At 40.7% G+C, this 20,560-nt stretch overlaps 1 protein-coding gene across 2 annotated transcripts in view; it reads left to right on the top strand.

The window, feature by feature from the left end:
* LOC126187677 (transmembrane protein 245) overlaps positions 1–20,560 on the top strand; it is a 246,221-nt gene that overhangs the window by 142,436 nt on the left and 83,225 nt on the right. The window lies entirely within an intron of this gene.

Raw genomic sequence — 20,560 nt, 5'->3', positions numbered from 1 at the left:
AGCAGATTCCGCTAACGTGGTACAATGTTTATCATCTTTTCGGCTTGCAGATCTGCTGCACCCATTCACCTCATGCTACATGTGCATTAATAAAACATACATCCAAACAATAGATTATCTAATCATCATCATCATCATCTTGGACAGTTTCCAGCCTCTGGCTGGGTCTGTACGGAACATCGTCTTCTGTCTTGCCACCATTTCTCCATCTTCACCTTGGTGCAGTCTTCTCTTTTCTTCTGGACGCATTCCTCTACTCCTTTCAGCCATCTCTCTCTGGTCTTCCTCTTGGTCTTTTTCCTTCCAGTTTCATCTTGTGTATCCTCCTGGGTATCCTCTTGTTCTCCATTCTCTTAACGTGTCCATACCATCTCAGCCTTGATTTCTCTCTCTCTCCTCCTGTAATGGTTTCACCTTCATTAACTCTTTGATCGTATCATTTCTTAACCTGTCTATCTTTGTCACTCCAATACTGTTTCTCAAGAATTTCATCTCACTAGCTTGTACTTTGCTTCTCTCTCTTCCTTTCATAAACCAGGTTTCTGATGAATATGTCAAGATCGGGACATAGTATGACTGGTATATAACCTTTTTACTGATTTGTGGTACATCCTTGTTCCATATCAGGCTTCTGACACTCTTCCCAAATGCTTCTGCTTTTCTCCCCCACTTGTTTTATTTCCCTGTCATTTTTTCCATCTTCCTGTATCAGGCTTCCTAGGTACTTGAAACTCTCCACTCTCCTCATCATTCCCCGCCAATTGTTATTCCCGTTGTTCTTCTCTCCTTCTTTCTTGTTGTGACAATTATCTCACTTTTACTTATACTAAATTTCATCCCATATTCTTGTACTGTTCATTCCCATACGTCCAACTGCTCTTGATTGGATTATCTAATACATTAGGTAATAAACGTTTATAGTGGCGATGATCATTGCTCGGTTCGAAAAATGCTTGTGCAACACATCTCTTCATCAAAGTGATATGTTACACTACAGGTTCCCCCCTTAGGCGAATGATATCAGCATTACATTGAAACGTTAACGAAACAATAGATATTTAAAGTTCCAACTTCACAACAAGTATTAAAAATTATTTGTAACTTTGATGTACCATTACAGTTGTAATTATATCTCATTTTCAATGAATATATTTATTCATGTTTATTAACTGCGAAATGCTCCACAATTCAGTGAAAACCATTAATCATAGGTTACCTGTTTTACTTTTACTAAGTTATCTACCAGGTAATCACCCTTACTATCGATATGGAATTTCAGGTAACAAGTATTTATCATCCATAGGGATCATTAGCAGTCCTGTAGTTTCATGGGTTTTGCTCATGTACCACTCATTACTAGGATCTACAGTCCAGTAACCACTTCTTAACCATCTAATCACATATATTAATGCCAGAATTCAGACTTTTCTAGCCATGCTCATAAACCGTTTGGAAGTTACTGGACATTTGCTACATCTCGAGCAAGCCATTGAGTACAGGTTTTAATATATATATCAAACCCACCAACAAGCAACAGTACCTCCATTATGACAGCTGCCACCCATTCCACATCAAACGGTCCCTTCCCTACAGCCTAGGTCTTTGTGGCAAACGAATCTGCTCCAGTCCGGAATCCTTGAATCATTACACCAACAACCTGAAAACAGCTTTTGCATCCCGTAACTACCCTCCCAACCTGGTACAGAAGCAAATAACCAGAGCCACTTCCTCATCTCCTCAAACCCGGAACCTTCCACAGAAGAACCCCAAAAGTGCCCCACTTGTGACAGGATACTTTCCGGGACTGGATCAGATTCTGAATGTGACTCTCCAGCAGGGATACGACTTCCTCAAATCCTGCCCTGAAATGAGATCCATCCTTCATGAAATCCTCCCCACTCCACCAAGAGTGTCTTTCCGCCGTCCACCTAACCTTCGTAACCTCTTAGTTCATCCCCATGAAATCCCCAAACCACCTTCCCTACCCTCTGGCTCCTACCCCTGTAACCGCCCCCGGTGTAAAACCTGTCCCATGCACCCTCCCACCACCACCTATTCCAGTCCTGTAACCCGGAAGGTGTACACGATCAAAGGCAGAGCCACGTGTGAAAGCACCCACGTGATTTACCAACTGACCTGCCTACACTGTGAAGCGTTCTATGTGGGAATGACCAGCAACAAACTGTCCATTCGCATGAATGGACACAGGCAGACAGTGTTTGTTGGTAATGAGGATCACCCTGTGGCTAAACATGCCTTGGTGCACGGCCAGCACATCTTGGCACAGTGTTACACCGTCCGGGTTATCTGGATACTTCCCACTAACACCAACCTGTCTGAACTCCGGAGATGGGAACTTGCCCTTCAGCATATCCTCTCTTCTCGCTATCCGCCAGGCCTCAATCTCCGCTAATTTCTAATTTCAATCTGCCGCCGCTCATACCTCACTTGTCTTTCAACATCATCTTTGCCTCTGTACTTCCGTCCCGACTGACATCTCTGCCCAAACTCTTTGCCTTTACAAATGTCTGCTTGTGTCTCTGTATATGCGGATGGATATGTGTGTGTGTGCGCGCGAGTGTATACCTGTCCTTTTTTCCCCCTAAGGTAAGTCTTTCCGCTCCCGGGATTGGAATGACTCCTTACCCTCTCCCTAAAACCCATATCCTTTTGTCTTTCCTTCTCCTTCCCTCTTTCCTGACGAGGCAACCGTTGGTTGCGAAAGCTAGATTTTTGTGTGTATGTTTGTGTTTGTTTGTGTGTCTATCGACCTGCCAGCGCTTTTGTTATATATATATATATATATATATATATATATATATATATATATATATATATATATATATATATATATATAGACTAAGGATATTAGAACATAAGAAAGAAAGAAGGTAGACCCCAAAGACTGATAACCATTCCACGCCTACCTTAGTATTTCCATCTTAACACGTTCTTTGCTGAAGAGCCAAAGGATAAAGTTGTTCAGCGACCCTTCACAACAGAATTTCCCATTTCCATCCATACGGACCCTGAAAAGTGGTCCTGACACCTTACTATTGACGCCAAATGGAAAGATTAGCAATGTGACACAGCTTGTGCAAATTCCACATTGAACTAATTCCATAGATTAACTTATCCCTAAACCCAGCCATATTACTTATCGTTGTTGTTGTTGTCTTCAGTCCTGAGACTGGTTTGATGCAGCTCTCCATGCTCCTCTATCCTGTGCAAGCTTCTTCATCTCCCAGTACCTACTGCAACCTACATCCTTCTGAATCTGCTTAGTGTATTGATCTCTTGGTGGAAGGAGTAGATAGAGGGTCTATACAAGGACGATGTACTTGAGGAGGGTGTAGATGAAGATGAAATGGGAGATATGATACTGCACGAAGAGTTTGACAAAGCACTGAAAGACCTGAGTCGAAACAAGGCCCCGGGAGTAGACAACATTCCATTAGAACTACTGACGGCCTTGGGAGAGCCAGTCCTGACAAAACTCTACCATCTGGTGAGCAAGATGTATGAGACAGGCGAAATACCCTCAGACTTCAAGAAGAATATAATAATTCCAATCCCAAAGAAAGCAGGTGTTGACAGATGTGAAAATTACCGAAGTATCAGTTTAATAAGTCACAGCTGCAAGATACTAACGCGAATTATTTACGGACGAATGGAAAAACTGGTAGAAGCCGACCTCGGGGAAGATCAGTTTGGATTCCGCAGAAATGTTGGAACACGTGAGACAATACTGACCCTACGACTTATGTTAGAAAATAAATTAAGGAAAGGCAAACCTTCGTTTCTAGCATTTGTAGACTTAGAGAAAGCTTTCGACAATGTTGACTGGAATACTCTCTTTCAAATTCTGAAGGTGGCAGGGGTAAAATACAGAGAGCGAAAGGCTATTTATAATTTGTACAGAAAGCAGATGGCAGTTATAAGAGTCGAGGGGTATGAAAGGGAAGCAGTGGTTGGGAAGGGAGTGAGGCAGGGTTGTAGCCTATCCACGATGTTATTCAATCTGCATATGGAGCAAGCAATAAAGGAAACAAAAGAAAAGTTCGGAGTAGGTATTAAAATCCACGGAGAAGAAATAAAAACTCTGAGGTTTGCCGATGGCATTGTAATTCTGTCAAGAGACAGCAAAGGACTTGGAAGAGCAGTTGAACGGAATGGACAGTGTCTTGAAAGGAGGATATAAGATGAACATCAACAAAAGCAAAACGAGGATAATGGAATGTAGTCAAATTAAGTTGGGTGATGCTGAGGGAATTAGATTAGGAAATGAGACACTTAAAGTGGTAAAGGAGTTTTGCTGTTTGGGAAGCAAAATAACTGATGATGGTCAAAGTAGAGAGGATATAAAATGTAGACTGGCAATGGCAAGGAAAGCGTTTCTGAAGAAGAGAAATTTGTTAACATCGAGTATAGATTTAAGTGTCAGGAAGTCGTTTCTGAAAGTATTTGTATGGAGTGTAGCCATGTATGGAAGTGAAACATGGATGATAAATAGTTTGGACAAGAAGAGAATAGAAGCTTTTGAAATGTGATGCTACAGAAGAATGCTGAAGATTAGATGGGTAGATCACATAACTAATGAGGAGGTATTGAATAGAATTGGGGAGAAGAGGAGCTTGTGGCACAACTTGACAAGAAGAAGGGACCAGTTGGTAGGACATGTTCTAAGGCATGAAGGGATCACAAATTTAGCATTGGAGGGCAGCGTGGAGGGTAAAAATTGTAGAGGGAGACCAAGAGATGAATACACTAAGCAGATTCAGAAGGATGTAGGTTGCAGTAGGTACTGGGAGATGAAGAAGCTTGCACATGATAGAGTAGCATGGAGAGCTGCATCAAACCAGTCTCAGGACTGAAGACAACAACAGCAGCAACCTAAGGACATCACACACATCCATACCCGTGGCAGGATTCGAACCTGCGACCAGAGTGGTCGCTCGGCTCCAGACTGTAGCGCCTAGAACCGCACAGCCACTCCTGCCAGCTCCAGGTTAATCAACAAACACTTTCAACATTTGTAAAGTGGTACCAACCAGAAGAGTTACATGTTTTGAGCAATTTAAAAGGATTTGTTGACAAACATTCTGTAATCCACTTCCTATCTTTCCAAACGTGAAGAGTAGCATACAATACTTGGACTGTTGTCTCTTTATGATGTCATCATTGTCTCTAAATTAGCATTTGGAACAGATTGACCAACTCAGATAAATTAATCCAGTTTGCTCCTTTTGAGAAACCTCTAAACTAATGGCAGCAACCTATGTAGTAATAGTCAAGATACACCTCTTTCCACAGAAAGGTTATCCCAACACAGTCATATAATTAACAACAGCGATATTGTCCCAAATAATGCATTCTTCTTTTTCTCTCAGGAATAGGTCATATTTTTCCTCTAGATCCACATACCGTATCTTTTCCATTACGCTGTACATACATACATACATACCCTATCACCCTATCCTGTTAATAACATTTACAACTCTGCCTTGTCCTTTTATGTCTGTACAGTCAAAACCGTTTGTAACAATGTTGATGAAGGGACTGGCGATTTACAGTCATTGTAACTGACAGTTGCACAAACTGGGTTTTTGCTTTGTTTTTTGATAAAAATTTGTTTGTCTAAATTTTAGGCTGCCATAGAGTTAACACTTAGGAATGCAGTACAACTACAGTATTCCCAAAACAGTATTTGTGGAAAAGTACCAAAGATGATTTTTTCTTATATTTTTGCAGTATGTACAGCAATAAAATGCTACCAAAATGTAAAAGTGAATAAAGAGTAGCAACAGTGTAAATCATTCAGTAGTGTTGAACACGTTAGTGCATAGCGTAATAGTCATTAATGACAAAGCTGTGTTCCAGTTATTGCACTACAAAAATAAGTCAGTAGTAGCAAAATGATAAGACAGTATTCAATACAAAAATTACATGTGGCCTACACATTTTCATATGTTTCTCTTTAAAATGTTGTGCTAATGTAATGTAATGTACTATACCTATCACATTGAAAATATTTAACGCAAATAACCACAAAACATCAATAATGAATTCACTGTTATTCCACTTCTGTACTTTGGAAAAAAGGAGGACACATACTGGAATTTGATTTTGTAGTTTTCTACATTCACAGCAAAGACACTGTTGGTTACATTTTTAACCAGTTGCTTTAACCTTGAAATGCAGTACAGTAGCACATATTACAGTATATTGTCTTACTTAAGGTAATAAGTTATCTTTGTGTGCATTTTGCATGTAAGGTGTACTTCTCCTTTTTTCATTTGACGATGCATTCACTATAATGCTTGATTTGACACCAACAATCTGCAGAAAACAAGAGTTTGAAAATAAGCATTGCAGTGTTGGTAGTAATCTCCATATATGTAACAAACAAAAATGAACATTGGCTGTTACAGCTGCTGTATCTCTCTGAAAATGTAATAAAAAATTCATAGTTTAATGCAATAAGTTGCAATAATCAGTGTTGTACTAAGTGATATTTTAAACATAGGATTTAGACAGGACCGTAAGATTTTGCTGTTAGAGCAAATACTTCAGTAAAAGCAATGTCACTACAAAAGGTATCAACTGTGTATCAAGGTAACCTATTCCTACTGTAGCTCGTATTCATACCTGGTTTTTAATCTGTCTTCTGTGCTATATTTATTTTTCTCTCCTGTACACACCCATTACTGTAACTCCAAATGTCCTCATATTTTATTTGGGAATGTGTGCTCTGCAGTTAAGAGGTGCAACAACCATATCTGGGCGCTAGTCCATCATGTTTATACATCATATCTAAGGGCATATCCTCAATTTCCCTCCATCATAAGTGACAGAGTTAACACCCATATCACCTAGAAAAAGAAATAACTCCTCTAGGATCTGCAGTCTGTTTGCTGTCTAAAGATTATTAATTTCTATTGTCACCACGTCCTAAAGTAAAAGTATGTTCGATTTAGAGGGATGCTTTTTATGACACACCTCTTTTGATCATATTTATATTATAAAGACCTGTATCTTTTCCACTCGGTAGATGTACTAAGAAAACAACTTTTTGGTGTGGAATCCTCATAATTTTGTATGGACATTCATAACAATAGGAAATCATGAAACTTCCTGGCAGATTAACACTGTGTGCCCAACCGAGACTCGAACTCGGGACCTTTGCCTTTCGCGGGCAAGTACTCTACCGTCTGAGGTACCGAAGCATGACTCACAGCTTTACTTTTGCCACTATCTCGTCTCCTACCTTCCAAACTGTGAGGACTGGGCGTGAGTTGTGCTTCGGTAGCTCAAATGGTAGAGCACTTGCCCGTGAAAGGCAAAGGTCCCGAGTTCGAGTCTCGGTTGGGCACACAGTGTTAATCTGCCAGGAAGTTTCATATCAGTGCACACTCCGCTGCAGAGTGAAAATCTCATTCTGGAAACATCCCCCAAGCTGTGGCTAACCCATGTCTCCGCAGTATCCTTTCTTTCAGGAGTGCTAGTTCTGAAAGGGTCGCAGGAGAGCTTCTGTAAAGTTTGGAAGGTAGGAGGCGAGGTACTGGCAGAAGTAAAGTTGTGAGGATAGGGCGTGAGTTGTGCTTGGGTAGCTCAGTTGGTAGAGCACTTGCCCGCGAAAGGCAAAGGTCCTGGATTTGAGTCTCGGTCCGGCACACAGTTTTAATCTGCCAGGAAGTTTCATATCAGCGCACACTCCGCTGCAGAGTGAAAATCTCATTCTGGAAATAGGAAATAATGCTCATTTCTTTCTTTGTGAAATGTGATGAAAGACTTTACTAGCACAGTGTCATTAAGTTTAAAATTAGATCAAAGTAACTTATACTTTCATTTATATAACCAGTAATGGTGTAAGCACACTTAACATAAGCCAAAAAAATTCCTATACTGTAATAAAGTATCATGAGATATTGAATCATAGTCTAATAATTAAAGGAATTAACATGCATTACGCAGTGACCCAAATTCACCTAAACACTGTTACTTTCCTCCAACAGTTAACAAATATTTATGTAGACAATTTCATTGCCTCAAGTGAGTAAATAAGGGTAAGTAAATAATACTGTAAAATCTTAAACAACATTGTACACTAAAAATGCTTCCATTTCAGATATCAGTGTTCTGGAGGCACGTTCCATCAGGCATATACTATGGTGCCCTCAGCATAAATCAACCAAACCACCTCCAGGATTTGGGCTAGTGACACATATTAAATCTAGGCTTCTGACTGTTTTACTGAACATCATCCTTATTGCCATTCAGCTCCAAACATTTACACTCATGTTCATAATAAACAGATCACCTTGAGCAACTAGAGATAGGATGTTCATATTCACAGGACATGTACATTAGTATGTTCTGCAAAAATGATTAGCATTTGAACCATGCCAGCCCACAGGTTCAAGGTCAACACCAATATTGTGGCACAAACAACTCACTGGTAAAATGTACCTGTGGCTGTCGTTGTCACTATAAACTTAGGGTAATGGATCAGTGTGACTTGAGCAGCCACAAGGGCGTATGCGCGAATCGTACTGTCAAATTGGTGAGTTTGAAAGACAGTGTGTTATTGCCACGAGAGAATGTGATCTATCCATCTGGGGAATGGCTGCTTGTGCGGCACAGAAGTGTTTTGGCAGTGTAACGGATGTGTGCATGATGGTTCATGGAAGACTGTAGAATGCGATGAGATGGGTCAGGTCACACAATCCAATCCAGACCAGACCAGACACCCCCTGGAAACCACTACTGGAATCTCTTCCCAAGACGCTTATGCAGTGGACCTCTCTGATGAGGCTCCCCCCTGACAAGACCTGCCGTAAGGCAGAACACAATGTTTTTTAATGTTTTATTTCATTGGCAAGTTGTTCGCCGTTTTTTTAAATCACACTGGGACATTTGAATTAATTTTTCTTGTAATGATTAGCATGCAATATTTAGAATAATACATGTCTAATAGGTCTTAGTTCAATACTGTAACAAGGCTTGCAGACACAAATAAACAAATCAACCACATGTTTGGAAACTAATCAAGTCAGACTATATACAGCTCATCAGAATCTTGCCGCACATAGATGCCAATGGGAAGTGGTATTCGTGTGTAGATCGCAATGTCACCAACTGTAAATGCACCATAGATACTGCTGCTGCTGTAGATCAGCATGCCAGAGCTTTAATCCGCAACTGCTGATGTTGGCTTTGGCTATTTATCTTCATTACCAGTGACAACAAATATCAGCTACCACAAAGCGGTGGTTTGCATTGTATGGATATAGATGTATAAGCTGTGTACTCAAAATTCACCAATTCTCTTAAAATTTCAAATGTCTGTTAACTGTTCATATTCTTCGTAAATTTTATTTACTCCCAACCATATTTGTTCTCAGTTGATGTCGATGGTTGCCATGTGTGATGTTCCTCTGGTTCTTTTTTTACTGTGATATTTGGTGGTGAAGTGAAGGCAAGTCTCATCGGGAGCTAAGACTGGAAGTTACTTAATCTTACTCACCTTGTAATTTCAGCACACTCTCCAGCGTCTTCTGATCACATTTACTGCTGGAAGATAATCCAACATCCCGCTCTCAAAATAAATGCAATGCTTCTCATTAGCAGCATCTCGTGTATTGTACACTTATTTACAGTAACTGTGGATTATACAGTTGTTGCATTATGTGGAACATCACAAAAACGTTAATATTATGTGGAACATCACAAAAATGTTGATAAGTACAAAGACCAAATATGTTCTGTCTTCATTAACAGATGTCAATTTAATATGTCTGTTTAACAAGTTTTGTATTATCCCTGGGAAGTCGTGGGCTTTGTCATGGCCAATCTTCCCCTGTAGCATCCACTACATCTCCAAGACAGGAATGGGCAACCAGGAATAAATCACCCACCAGCAGAAACCGTGAACATAGTACATTTTCCCAGCTTGCAGATGTGCAGCATCCATCCACCTCATGATACATGTGCGTAAATAAAATATACACCCAAACAGTCCTATTATCTAATATATTATGAAAATAAACTTTTCATAGTGGTGATCTTCATCAGTCAGTTCGATAAATGCTTGTGCAACACATCACTTTATCAAAGTGATATGTTGTGCGCATGTGTGTGTGTGTGTGTGTGTGTGGGGGGGGGGGGGGGGGTTCAGAAATCTATATTATGTGGCCAAGCCATTTGGAATATACACCCATGCACCTGCCCTGATGACTTCAAAGACCCAAAACGATTTTAAGTTTTACTGGGTACAAGAAAACCTTTTACTTTAGACTAAATTTTTAGAAATGATTTATCTTTAATTTTATATGTATTGATGAGGAATACATGAGGGGGAAATACTTTGACAGCTCCACAGTTTACCATTATAATGTCTTCAGATTTCTGCAACTTTATGGACAGTGAACAATTATGGCACAGAAGTATATGCTACCCTAAGCACACTGGAATGGATCAAAGGCCATCACAGCAGAAAATTTGTTATCAGATCTCACTCTCACCCTTTCTGTACTTTACAAGTATAACCAGATAAAGAGGGAGATACCCAAGTATAAGACCAAGGCTATTTTGCTGGAATACCTGGATCCATTAGGGTACTGAAATTGTTGCACTTGATAAAGCAACCAAACCTCATTTTGCTGTGTAATACTTTATGTTTACAAAATTTTAGTTTCGTTATACTGAGATGACATAATCATAAGCTAAACACAAACAAACACCGAAGCGCATTGTGTTCTTTATTTTCATGTATTGATAAGTAAATATTTATGCAAGTTACGCTTACTAGTTCAGTATTTTTTCCTGTCTCTAGTAATGTCGTTATGTGGAAGACCACTACCTGATGACCTCTGGAGTGACTCCCTAGTACTGGTTTGGTAGAAATCTCACTACTCTGGACTGCAAGTGTTTTGTGTCTGGCCTCTGCTAACATTAGCAACTCTAAGACAAAGTATCTGTGTATATGAAGTGAAGTGTAGTCATTCCATATCCTGCTACAGTAAATGGTTGACAGAACAGTTCTTATTGTTGTAGATGGTGATACGAAGCAGTAAGCATAAGCAGAGAATTCAGTCAACTCATTGTGAACAAATAGTAAGTACCCATGCTGTGAGCCCTCAGTTGACAGCTGCCCGACATAACCATGTAGTGAGTGATCTGCATGTACCTCCTGACAAGGGTTCAGACTTCCCAATTCCTCTAGATTGTCTCACACGGCGAGATTTCGTTACCTGTCGTAGAGTTGTGTTCCCTAGTTATTATCGAGCTGCCATTGGCCTATGAAGTACCTGCACTGCCAGTATTGTGTAGCAGAGTTGTCACACCAGTGCAGATACCAAAGTGGCGATGGAGGACATTTTTACGCATGCAGCACCCCTAATTTTTGTTTCTCTTTTGTAGCATTAATTTTGGGTCACCACAGACACGGTATTTCTGCAATGATAGCAGGAACAGTTGCACCTACCAAAGGAACAGCAGCAGCACAAATAGATGCAGGTGCTGATGAACCGGGATGTAGAGTTGCTTTGCTCCCTTGCCCTATTGGCGGCAACTTTGTGCAGTTTTCTTCTCTGCCCCTGATGTCATTTGCGAGTTTTGATGAATCTATCCACTGCTGCACTGCCATGTAAGGTGTATTGTTCATTCAGTTGTTAAGGCCGCCTTGTTGTTCAGCAGTCCAAGTTAATACGAGGTTGTCCAAAATGTGAAGCCCTCAACTGACCTCAATCGACTCCCTTTTGACAAGCTTTGTTCATGGCTGATGCAGTATTTCAGACACCAGACCCACTTGGTGGTGGCCGGTTGTAGTTTATTGAGCGCCACAAGCACCGTGGGCAGTCATATGCAGCCTGGATCACCAGTTTGCAGGATCTCTTGCATGAGAATCATTTTGAATGCCCCAAATTTGCTATCTCTTTTGCTGACTCACTAATTTAGGACCTGATCCTGAGATTTGATTCAAACTAGGAAGTTGGCCTCTTCCGACCCTTTATCAGACGTTACCCAGATTGCATTTTTGTGTGAGCTGACAACAGCAGCAAGGGACATTGTTTCTGATAATTGGCAGTTGGCTCAATTAGGTGTGCTTGATAAACAGATCATGTGCCACATGGCGTACCCCTGGAGCCTTGCCTCCCACCGAGTTGCTGTGTGTTGACAATTCCGGTGCAGTGTCATCATTCTCCTTGTGCTCATTGGGCAAGATGGTGCTATTGTCCCAAATGTCAGTTGTTGCATGTTTGCCGAGACTGCCCACACTTGGAAGCCATGTGTGGGGTATGCTGTCAGAGAGGCCATTTAGTAACTGTTTGTGATAGGTGAGCTGCAACTCAGTTGTCAGATACCCCGTTGTTTATACTGGACTGTCGAGACATCCCAACCTCCCCACATATGTTGCCCCAGTGTGTTTTGTTGACATTTTTAGTGTGCGTGTGTTTGGTGGGTGAGGGTGGGGTGGGGTGTGGGGAGCAGGTTTAATTTAAAGTCAACAAAGCAGAAACAGCCAGTCTCGTAATTTAGATATTTACAGGCTCTTGGGACTCCTTGAGTTGCAGTGGCCACTGCATCAGGTTGTATATTATAGTAAACAGTGCATTCCTTTGCGGGGGCAGTACTCCATCTCCAGGTGTTCTAAGAATTTGGAATGGCAGCTTATATTATTAGTGAACAATTCACGACTGGCCAAAATATTTTTGAGCTAGGCATATTTTCTGTTTTTGCCTTCCAGATTGTTAGTGCATTTAGTGTCTCAATCTGTTCCTTTTCACGATTTTGACTCCTTACTGCATTCGTCATTTGGCCTGCTGTTTGAGAATACTTTGGGCCAGGCTGAAAATTTCGATGCATATTTCTTTTAAGCAATTGGCGGTACCTAAATTTTATCATCCTCCCTCCATTCTCATTGCCATGGGTGATGAGGTAAAGGTCAAATTGCAGTGTTGGTAGGATAAAGATTTTATTTCTCGTATTCTGTTGAGTAACCAGTTTGATGGTGATTCGAAAGCCTGATGGTGCTGTGAGCCTTTGTGGCAATTTTAAACAGATGGTCGGCACACAATGTGTCATGGATCCAATCCCACATCTAGCTGAGTTGTTGGTGAAATTGTCAGGGAGCTAGTATGTTTCATGCAGCGAACTGAGCAACGCCTACCTGCAGTTGCCATCGGCCGCAATCTCTTGGACTTTCTTGGTTCTCAACATCTCCCTTGAGTGTTAACAGTTTCGTTGCTTGCCTTTCAGAATCTTGTCTGTGCTAGGAATTTGTCAACAGTATTTCGAGCAGGTGAGTCAGTTAATTCCCTGTTGTGTGAATTACCTTGATGATATCTGGGTAGTGGGCCCTACTAGGAGGAGCATTTGTGAAACCTTCAGTCAGTTTTCCAACACCACCTCGAGAATGACCTACATTGCGTGCGGGAAAAGTGCAGTTTTTTCCCCAGAGGGTGTGTTTTTTGAAATATATTGCTAGCAAAGATTGCCTTATCCTTACGGACATCCTCTTAACTGGCTTCACCAGAAAAGAGTTAACTTTGTCTGACCTGTGGATTGTCAGGGGGCCTTTCTGTCCTTCAAACAGTGATTTTTCTCTGCACCCTGTTTGGCTTCTTTCACACTGGTTAAACATTTAGCTTTGGCAAATGGTGCGACCCAGTATGGTATCGATGTCGTCCTGTCCCATTAGAACCCAGATGGCATTGAACAGCTCATCACCTACACATCGAAGGCTCTTTCTGCTGTGCCGCGTAATTATTCACAAGTGGTAAAGGGGGTGTTAGTTGTTATTTTTGGAGTTAAAAAGTTCCCCATTTTCCTGTATGGGGCAAGGTTCCTCCTCATCGTCAACCACAAGCTGCTGGTTTCCTTATTTTGCCTTTGTTACAAGGTGCCAGATGGGACCGATCATAAGTTGCAGTAACTATTTATGTGACATTCGTTACTGCTCCCACTGCCAAGCATGCCAGTGGTGATGCGCTATTGTGGCTTCGGTTGGGCCCGATTTGTTGTTCGATCAGCAGGAGGCTCCTGTGTTCACATTGGATGATGCCATGCAGCAAACTGGGTGATGCCTTCCTTACAGAAAACACTGTCAGATTTTCTATTAGTGGCATGAGAGGTTGCAACCATGGTTGCTGACCTGTTTTTCCAAAAAAATTGTTTCAGCAGTTCAGGTGGATTGGCTGGAATACCTATCTTTGGGTGCAGATTCATTTTTTCTCATCAGTGATCAACTCAGCATTGTCCAGGGGCATTAAAAATAATAAATTTGTGCAACCAATTACATTGCTATGAGTATTATTTCTTATTTGAACTGTAGACCTATTTCAGCTACACATCCATCATCAGTTTTTTCTGTAATAGAATATCTTGTACATTTTGGTGCGTCTGTTGTATTATATGTGAGTTACTTATGAATAATATGATTTTACACATGTTTTCAAGTCCTGAATTGCATGCAATATTGTTGTTTCTGTCGCTGTCTATTTGTTACTGGTTATGTTTTATATTAATGTAATGATAATAATCAGTTTTGTAGTACGTTTTGACTTTTCATTTAGAAGTGATCAGAAATAAATCTTAATCTGTAATGGACGTTTAGTGAAAGCAGTTGTGGCAGATCTCAGAACTTCTGTTATTTCAGTTGCTGTCTATTTGTTTACAGATTATTTTCTTTCATTGTTATTCTAGTATTAATCAGTTGTTTGTTATGTTCTGACATTTCATTAATAATGGTCAGAAATAAAACTTAGTTTCCAGTTGAAATTTCAAGACAGCAATTATATCTGATGATCAGCATATTGAAGGTTACATCTGCTTGTTGACAATTTTGTCAGCAGTGTTATTGGGTTTATGATTTATCCAGGATCTTGGTGGATGATATCAATAAAGTTTTCGATTATGTCTTTATATTTTAGGTCAATTTGTTTTTTGAGAATTCAATGTGGATTATTTCTTGTGTGTAGATTTATCTCAATTTCCTCCAGGATATTCATTATCAGCCCCTTTGATGTTATGTGTAAAACATCAACAGCATTTTCCAATTGGTGTGTTGTTCATTTTTAATGTGATAGAAAAAGATAGATATATTGTTGTCACTTAGTCTAACATGTTCTTGATATCTAGTGGTGAAGTTCCTGCTTGTCTGTCCTATTACAACATTTGGTAGTCTTTGCACTGAATTTTACATATTCCTGGGTTTTAGTATATTGGTGGTTTCGAGTTCATGTATTTTTGTTTTTGTATTATGTCATGTTCGGTAAGCAAAATGTATGTTGGTGGTTTTCAGTAGTACATTAATGTTTCTGATGAGTGTTATTCCTTTAAATATAGTAGATTGTGAGGGTTTTGTATATTTGTTACGGCACATTATGATTATGGATTGTATTCTTTCTGTTGTGCCTCATAATGCAAGGTTGCTGTTTCAGAGGCAGGTTAATCGTTTTATTGATCATGATGTGAAAATATGTATATTTGTGTGATTTTAGTAGGCAAGAATTAGCATTAGTAATGTTATCAGACTTTCAGTTTGTTTTGGGGGTTGTTACTTTTACTTATGGTCAAGTCAAGGAAGTTTATTGATTGTTTTGTTTCTAATTCCATTGTAATTTCATTTTGGGATGTTGTGTGTTTAGTGTTATATGTATGTGTTCTGTGTCATCATCGTTTCCGTCTGTAAGCATTATTGTGTAGTTGACATATCTGTAGTAATATATTATTTTAGTAATGAAAGTGTTTGTGGTTATAAATAATTTTTCTTGTAATGTGTTTAAGAAAACATCCTCTATTGTGCCAGCAATGCTACCTCCCTTTGCTATTCCATCTTCTTGCATGTAAATTTTGTCCTTGAGTGTGAAGTAGTTTTGGTTTAGTACTAAGTGTAGCAATCATATTATTCCATTAGTTTCTATTGTAGATGTTTTCCTGTATCTTAGTACATTTTCTTCTCCTTCGCTGGTCCTGGAGCACCCCCGGGACAGGGTGCTCATCTATTTCATGGGTATTTTTATGGTCAGTGCATGGTTATTGATGGTCTGTGCATTGTAAAATTTCCTATATGTAGCCGAACTTTCCTTCTTGTCATAGGGTGCCATTGTTCGTACTTTATCAGCTATTTTTGCCAATGAGAGCTCCCCCTGGACCCTTATGGCTGATAACGGTAGGCATTTTGTAAGACAAGTTTATTTGTGTGGCCATCCTCCTTAGTAACCACAGAAATATTTGTTTTGTAAGTAAAACTGCTTTTTATCGCTGCACTGTAATTTATTTCTCCCAGACCCGTTTCACCTATTTTTTTACTCTAAGGCCTCTTCAGTGGGATAGTTTGTTAGTGGCATCTGCATTTCTTCTCATTTGGTCTGGAGGTCGCTCTACCGCTTCATTTCCGACACATAAGCACATTTTTATATTCTGAACTTTTTCTTCACACTGTTCATCATGTTTACCTTTACTTTTACTCTTTTGCCACTACTTATAGATATTTTTTCGAAAACTGTGTGTTTATAGATGTAAGTATTGAGAGGTCATTATGTGTTTTCCTCCTTTTTGGTTTGTATACCTCAAACAAACCAAACAGGAGGAAAACATTTGTGAGACATTTACATTCATAACAGTAGCCGGCAGCATTGGCTGTTAGGTATCATGACAGGCCATGAAGATCGGCAGTTGTTTGTCATGGATGTTGGTAGTGAGCAGCTGACCAGTCATACAAATCAGATGCACACACCTCCTGTTGGGACGTCACCACCATGATCTAGTCTGGCAGGTGGCATGATGTTGGTCCAGGTGCGGGCTCCCACTTGCAGTGACATGCTTCCCTGTTGCCGTCCCCTCTGTGTCCTTGTGGCACCTGCAGCCTTGGTTACCAATGAGGCTTGTACCTGCATCTGCTGATGTGTAGCCCATGGGTTTTGATCTGCCCTCCTCCTCCTCCTCACCCTCTCATCAGGTGGTCTCACCTCCACCTCGGCTGCTGACGGACCCCTGTAGCCTCAGCCTCCATGCCCTTCCTTTGGAACTGGCAGCGTCAGCATTCCCTTCTTTAGTGGTCGATCTGCTACTGGGTTCTCCAGCAGTCTTTTCTGTTCTGCACCAGAAGTCGTGACCCGAGCTTGGCTATTTTTGGCCCTACATGGCATTCGCAGAGAGCCACTGCCAGTGGACATTGCGATGGAGACAGATGATCCGACTCAGCACATAGTATGGGACGCACTGGCAGAGATGTTTACCTGCAAGTGGCAGTAAGCCAAGCAGGTGACTGATTACACTGCGACTGTAGACCTAGCCTTGTGCATTGTACCAAGTGTTGTTTCCAGGTGCTCAGTTGACAGCCTCACTTCCAGTTGGATGCTGAGTTATCCCTATGCATGTCTCTGTGAAGGTTTTGACTTGCTACTCTCATGGGGTTCTTTTCCCCAGTTATTATGAAGACCCTGTCGACCTATGAAGTACCAACACAGGCAGTATAGTGTAGCAACGTTATCACATCGGTGATGATACTAAAGTTTAAATTTTTTGGTTTAGTTCAGTGTGTTATATGGCCCCTGCTCCCCAAAAAATGGGAAAGTTTTATTGCATTACAAGTTGGCTGATCAATCTAATTTTTGTCAGGTGCCATGTGCAAATGCCCAAGCTAGAATTCTAATGTTTTAGCAACAGCTTTCCTTTTTTCTAACAATATAAAGAGAGGACAAATAGTTTCTCTTAGTTTTCCTACCTTAATTGTTCCTTGACCATTAGCTCTCCAATGATGTAAAGGGATCCTGTGGAATGACCCAAACTCTGATATCTGTAGGATAGGTCGTGTTTACTTTGATGGAGTTTGGCAGGATTGGTATGCATTGGATGTTAAGCCTTAAGGAGCAACCTGCACTTTACTCTTGGATGTTGATGTTGTCCGATGATTCTCAGAAAAATTATAAATGACAGGTCCCCCCCAGTTGCCTGCCACCCCCCCCCTCCTCTCACTCACACTCACACACACACACACACACACACACACACACACACACAGACCAAAATGACACAGAAGATTGTGAAGTCGCACCAACCCGAGACAGCATAAAGAACAGACAGAGTTAGCTTGATAAGGGGAGAGGGGATGTGCAACTCCCCCTCACCTGGTAGATGGAGTTTGGAGAGACAGTTAAATTCTGCCTAAACAATATTGACATTGTGACTATAGAGTCTGTGGATAAAAGGTTAACAGTGAATTTACTTATCAAATACAGGTAAAATCTGAAGCTTTCGATCATTGTCTGCATGATCATGGCCAGGGGTCAAGTCTGATTATTGTGAACACTACATGTAATTCAATACCTTCTCTTGCTGACAGTACAGGTAATGTAACTGATGATGATAAACAGAAGGCCGAAATTCTAAACCTAGCTTTCAAAAACTTGTTTACGGTAGAGGACTGCAGCAACATTCCCCCTTTCAGTTATTGAACAAACACAAGGATGGTTGACATAGTGTTTAGTGTATCTGGGATTGTAAAACAGTTAAAATCCTTAGACACCAGGAAGGCATCTGGCCCAGACAGTATTCCCATAAGATTATTGTTGACTATGCAACAAATATAGCACCATTCTTATCCATCATCTATCAGAGATCACTGGAACAGCGGAAAGGTCCACGGGACTGGAAGAAGACCCAGGTCATAGCAATCTATAAAAAGGATAGAAAATCGGATGCAAATAATTACCGGTCAATTTAACTGACATTGATTTGTTGTATAATCATGGAACATATTTTGTGTTCAGGCATAATGACCTTTCTAGACTCTGAGAAGCTCATCTGCAGAAACTAGCATGGTTTTAGGAAACAGCGGTCATGCGAGACACAGCTGGCCCTCTTTGTGCGTGATATACAACAGGCTCTAGATACCAGCTCCCAGGTTGATGCCATATTTCTCAACTTTCAAAAGCCGTTTGACTCAGTTCTGCACTGATGCTTGCTCCAAAAAGTGTGCGCTTACGATCTATCCAATGACATATGCTGTTGGATACAAGGTTTTCTAACAGACAGGGATCAGTATGTTGTCCTGAATGGGGTGACTTCAACGGAAACAAGCGTAACTTCAGGTGTGCCCCAGGCCAGTGTAATAGGTCCGCTGCTTTTTAAGATTTACATAAACAATCTGGTTGATGGTATTGACAGCGGCATTAGACTGTTTGCTGATTTTGCTGTAGTCTACAGGAAATTAGTATCACACGAAAGTTGTGAACAAATCAATGAGGATTTGCAGAAAATAAATGCTTGGTGTAATGACTGGAGGTTATCTCTCAGTATTAGTGAGTGTAACCTACTGCGTTTAACAAGGTGAAAGTCCCCATTAATGTATGAGAAAAAAATAAATGCCCAGTCTTTGAAAGCGGTACCATCCGTCAAGTATCTGGGTGTGACTATTTGAAATGATCTGAAATGGAGTGATCAGATTACACAAGTAATGGGCAAGGCGAATCTATATTGCGGTTTATTGGTAGAATCCTAAAGCAGTGCAGTCCTTCAACAAAGGAAATAGCTTACAATACATTAGTTCATCCAGTCTTAGAGTATTGTTCGTCTGTATGGGACCCTTACCAGTTAGGTCTGATTCAAGAGTTTGAGAAGGTCCAAAGAAGAGCGGCAAGATTCATGACTGGTAAATTTAGCCATTGCGAGAGCGTTACAAATCTTGTAGAATGTTTGAAGTGGGACATACTTGCAGATAGATGGCACGCTAAACGGAAGGAGCTGCTCACTAAATTCTGAAATCCGATCTTCACTGAGGATGTAGAGCATATATTATTACCACCAACTTTCAAATTGTGCAATGATTACCATTCAAAGATAAGGGAAATTAGAGCTCGTACTGAGGCACTTAGACAGTCGTTTTTCCCTCGCGCGATCTGTGAGTGAGTGGAACAGAGGGGGGGTGGGGAATATGACTTTGGCGCGAATTGTGCCCTCTGCCACACACCGCTTGGTGGCTAGCGGAGTATATATGTAGATGTAGAGGTAGGTGTAGGCTCCCAGTTTTATGCCCAGAGGACAGCATTTGATTGGCTAGATTATATCACGGGGATGTTGCATGCTGAGGTAGTGCCCTCTATTTCCATGGATTATGTTTACACCTACTGTCCAGCATTGCTTTCAGTGCTACCACTTATGCCAGACTGTAAACTACAAAAAGTATTTCTTTGTACTCTTGCTTTAAGTGCACAGTTCCGTGAATTGTTCAGTGTGTAACTGGTGTGTCTATTAAAGTAGTTGCAACAGTCTTAACTTACATTGCTTCCCTAATGACAGAAACCCAATAGTTTGATGTATGAGCCGGAATTATCTTTGTTCAAGCATAATCTTATGTTTATTTAATAGGTTGTGCTCTGTGCTCAACCACCACTGATCTCCCCCCCCCCCCCCCCCCCCCCCCAATATTCCTGTATTTAAGATCATGTCTATGGTAAACACAGCGATGGGGAAGTAGACGTGACAGATTGACCGAGAACTTTTTATGTATTATTGACATTGCCAGGTTTTCTGATCATTTTCATAATAATAATAA

This window comes from Schistocerca cancellata, chromosome 5 (genome assembly GCF_023864275.1).
Source record: "Schistocerca cancellata isolate TAMUIC-IGC-003103 chromosome 5, iqSchCanc2.1, whole genome shotgun sequence".
Lineage (NCBI taxonomy): Eukaryota > Metazoa > Arthropoda > Insecta > Orthoptera > Acrididae > Schistocerca > Schistocerca cancellata.
The sequence above is the reverse complement of the archived record's forward strand: the minus strand, read 5'-3'. Positions and strand labels throughout refer to the sequence as shown.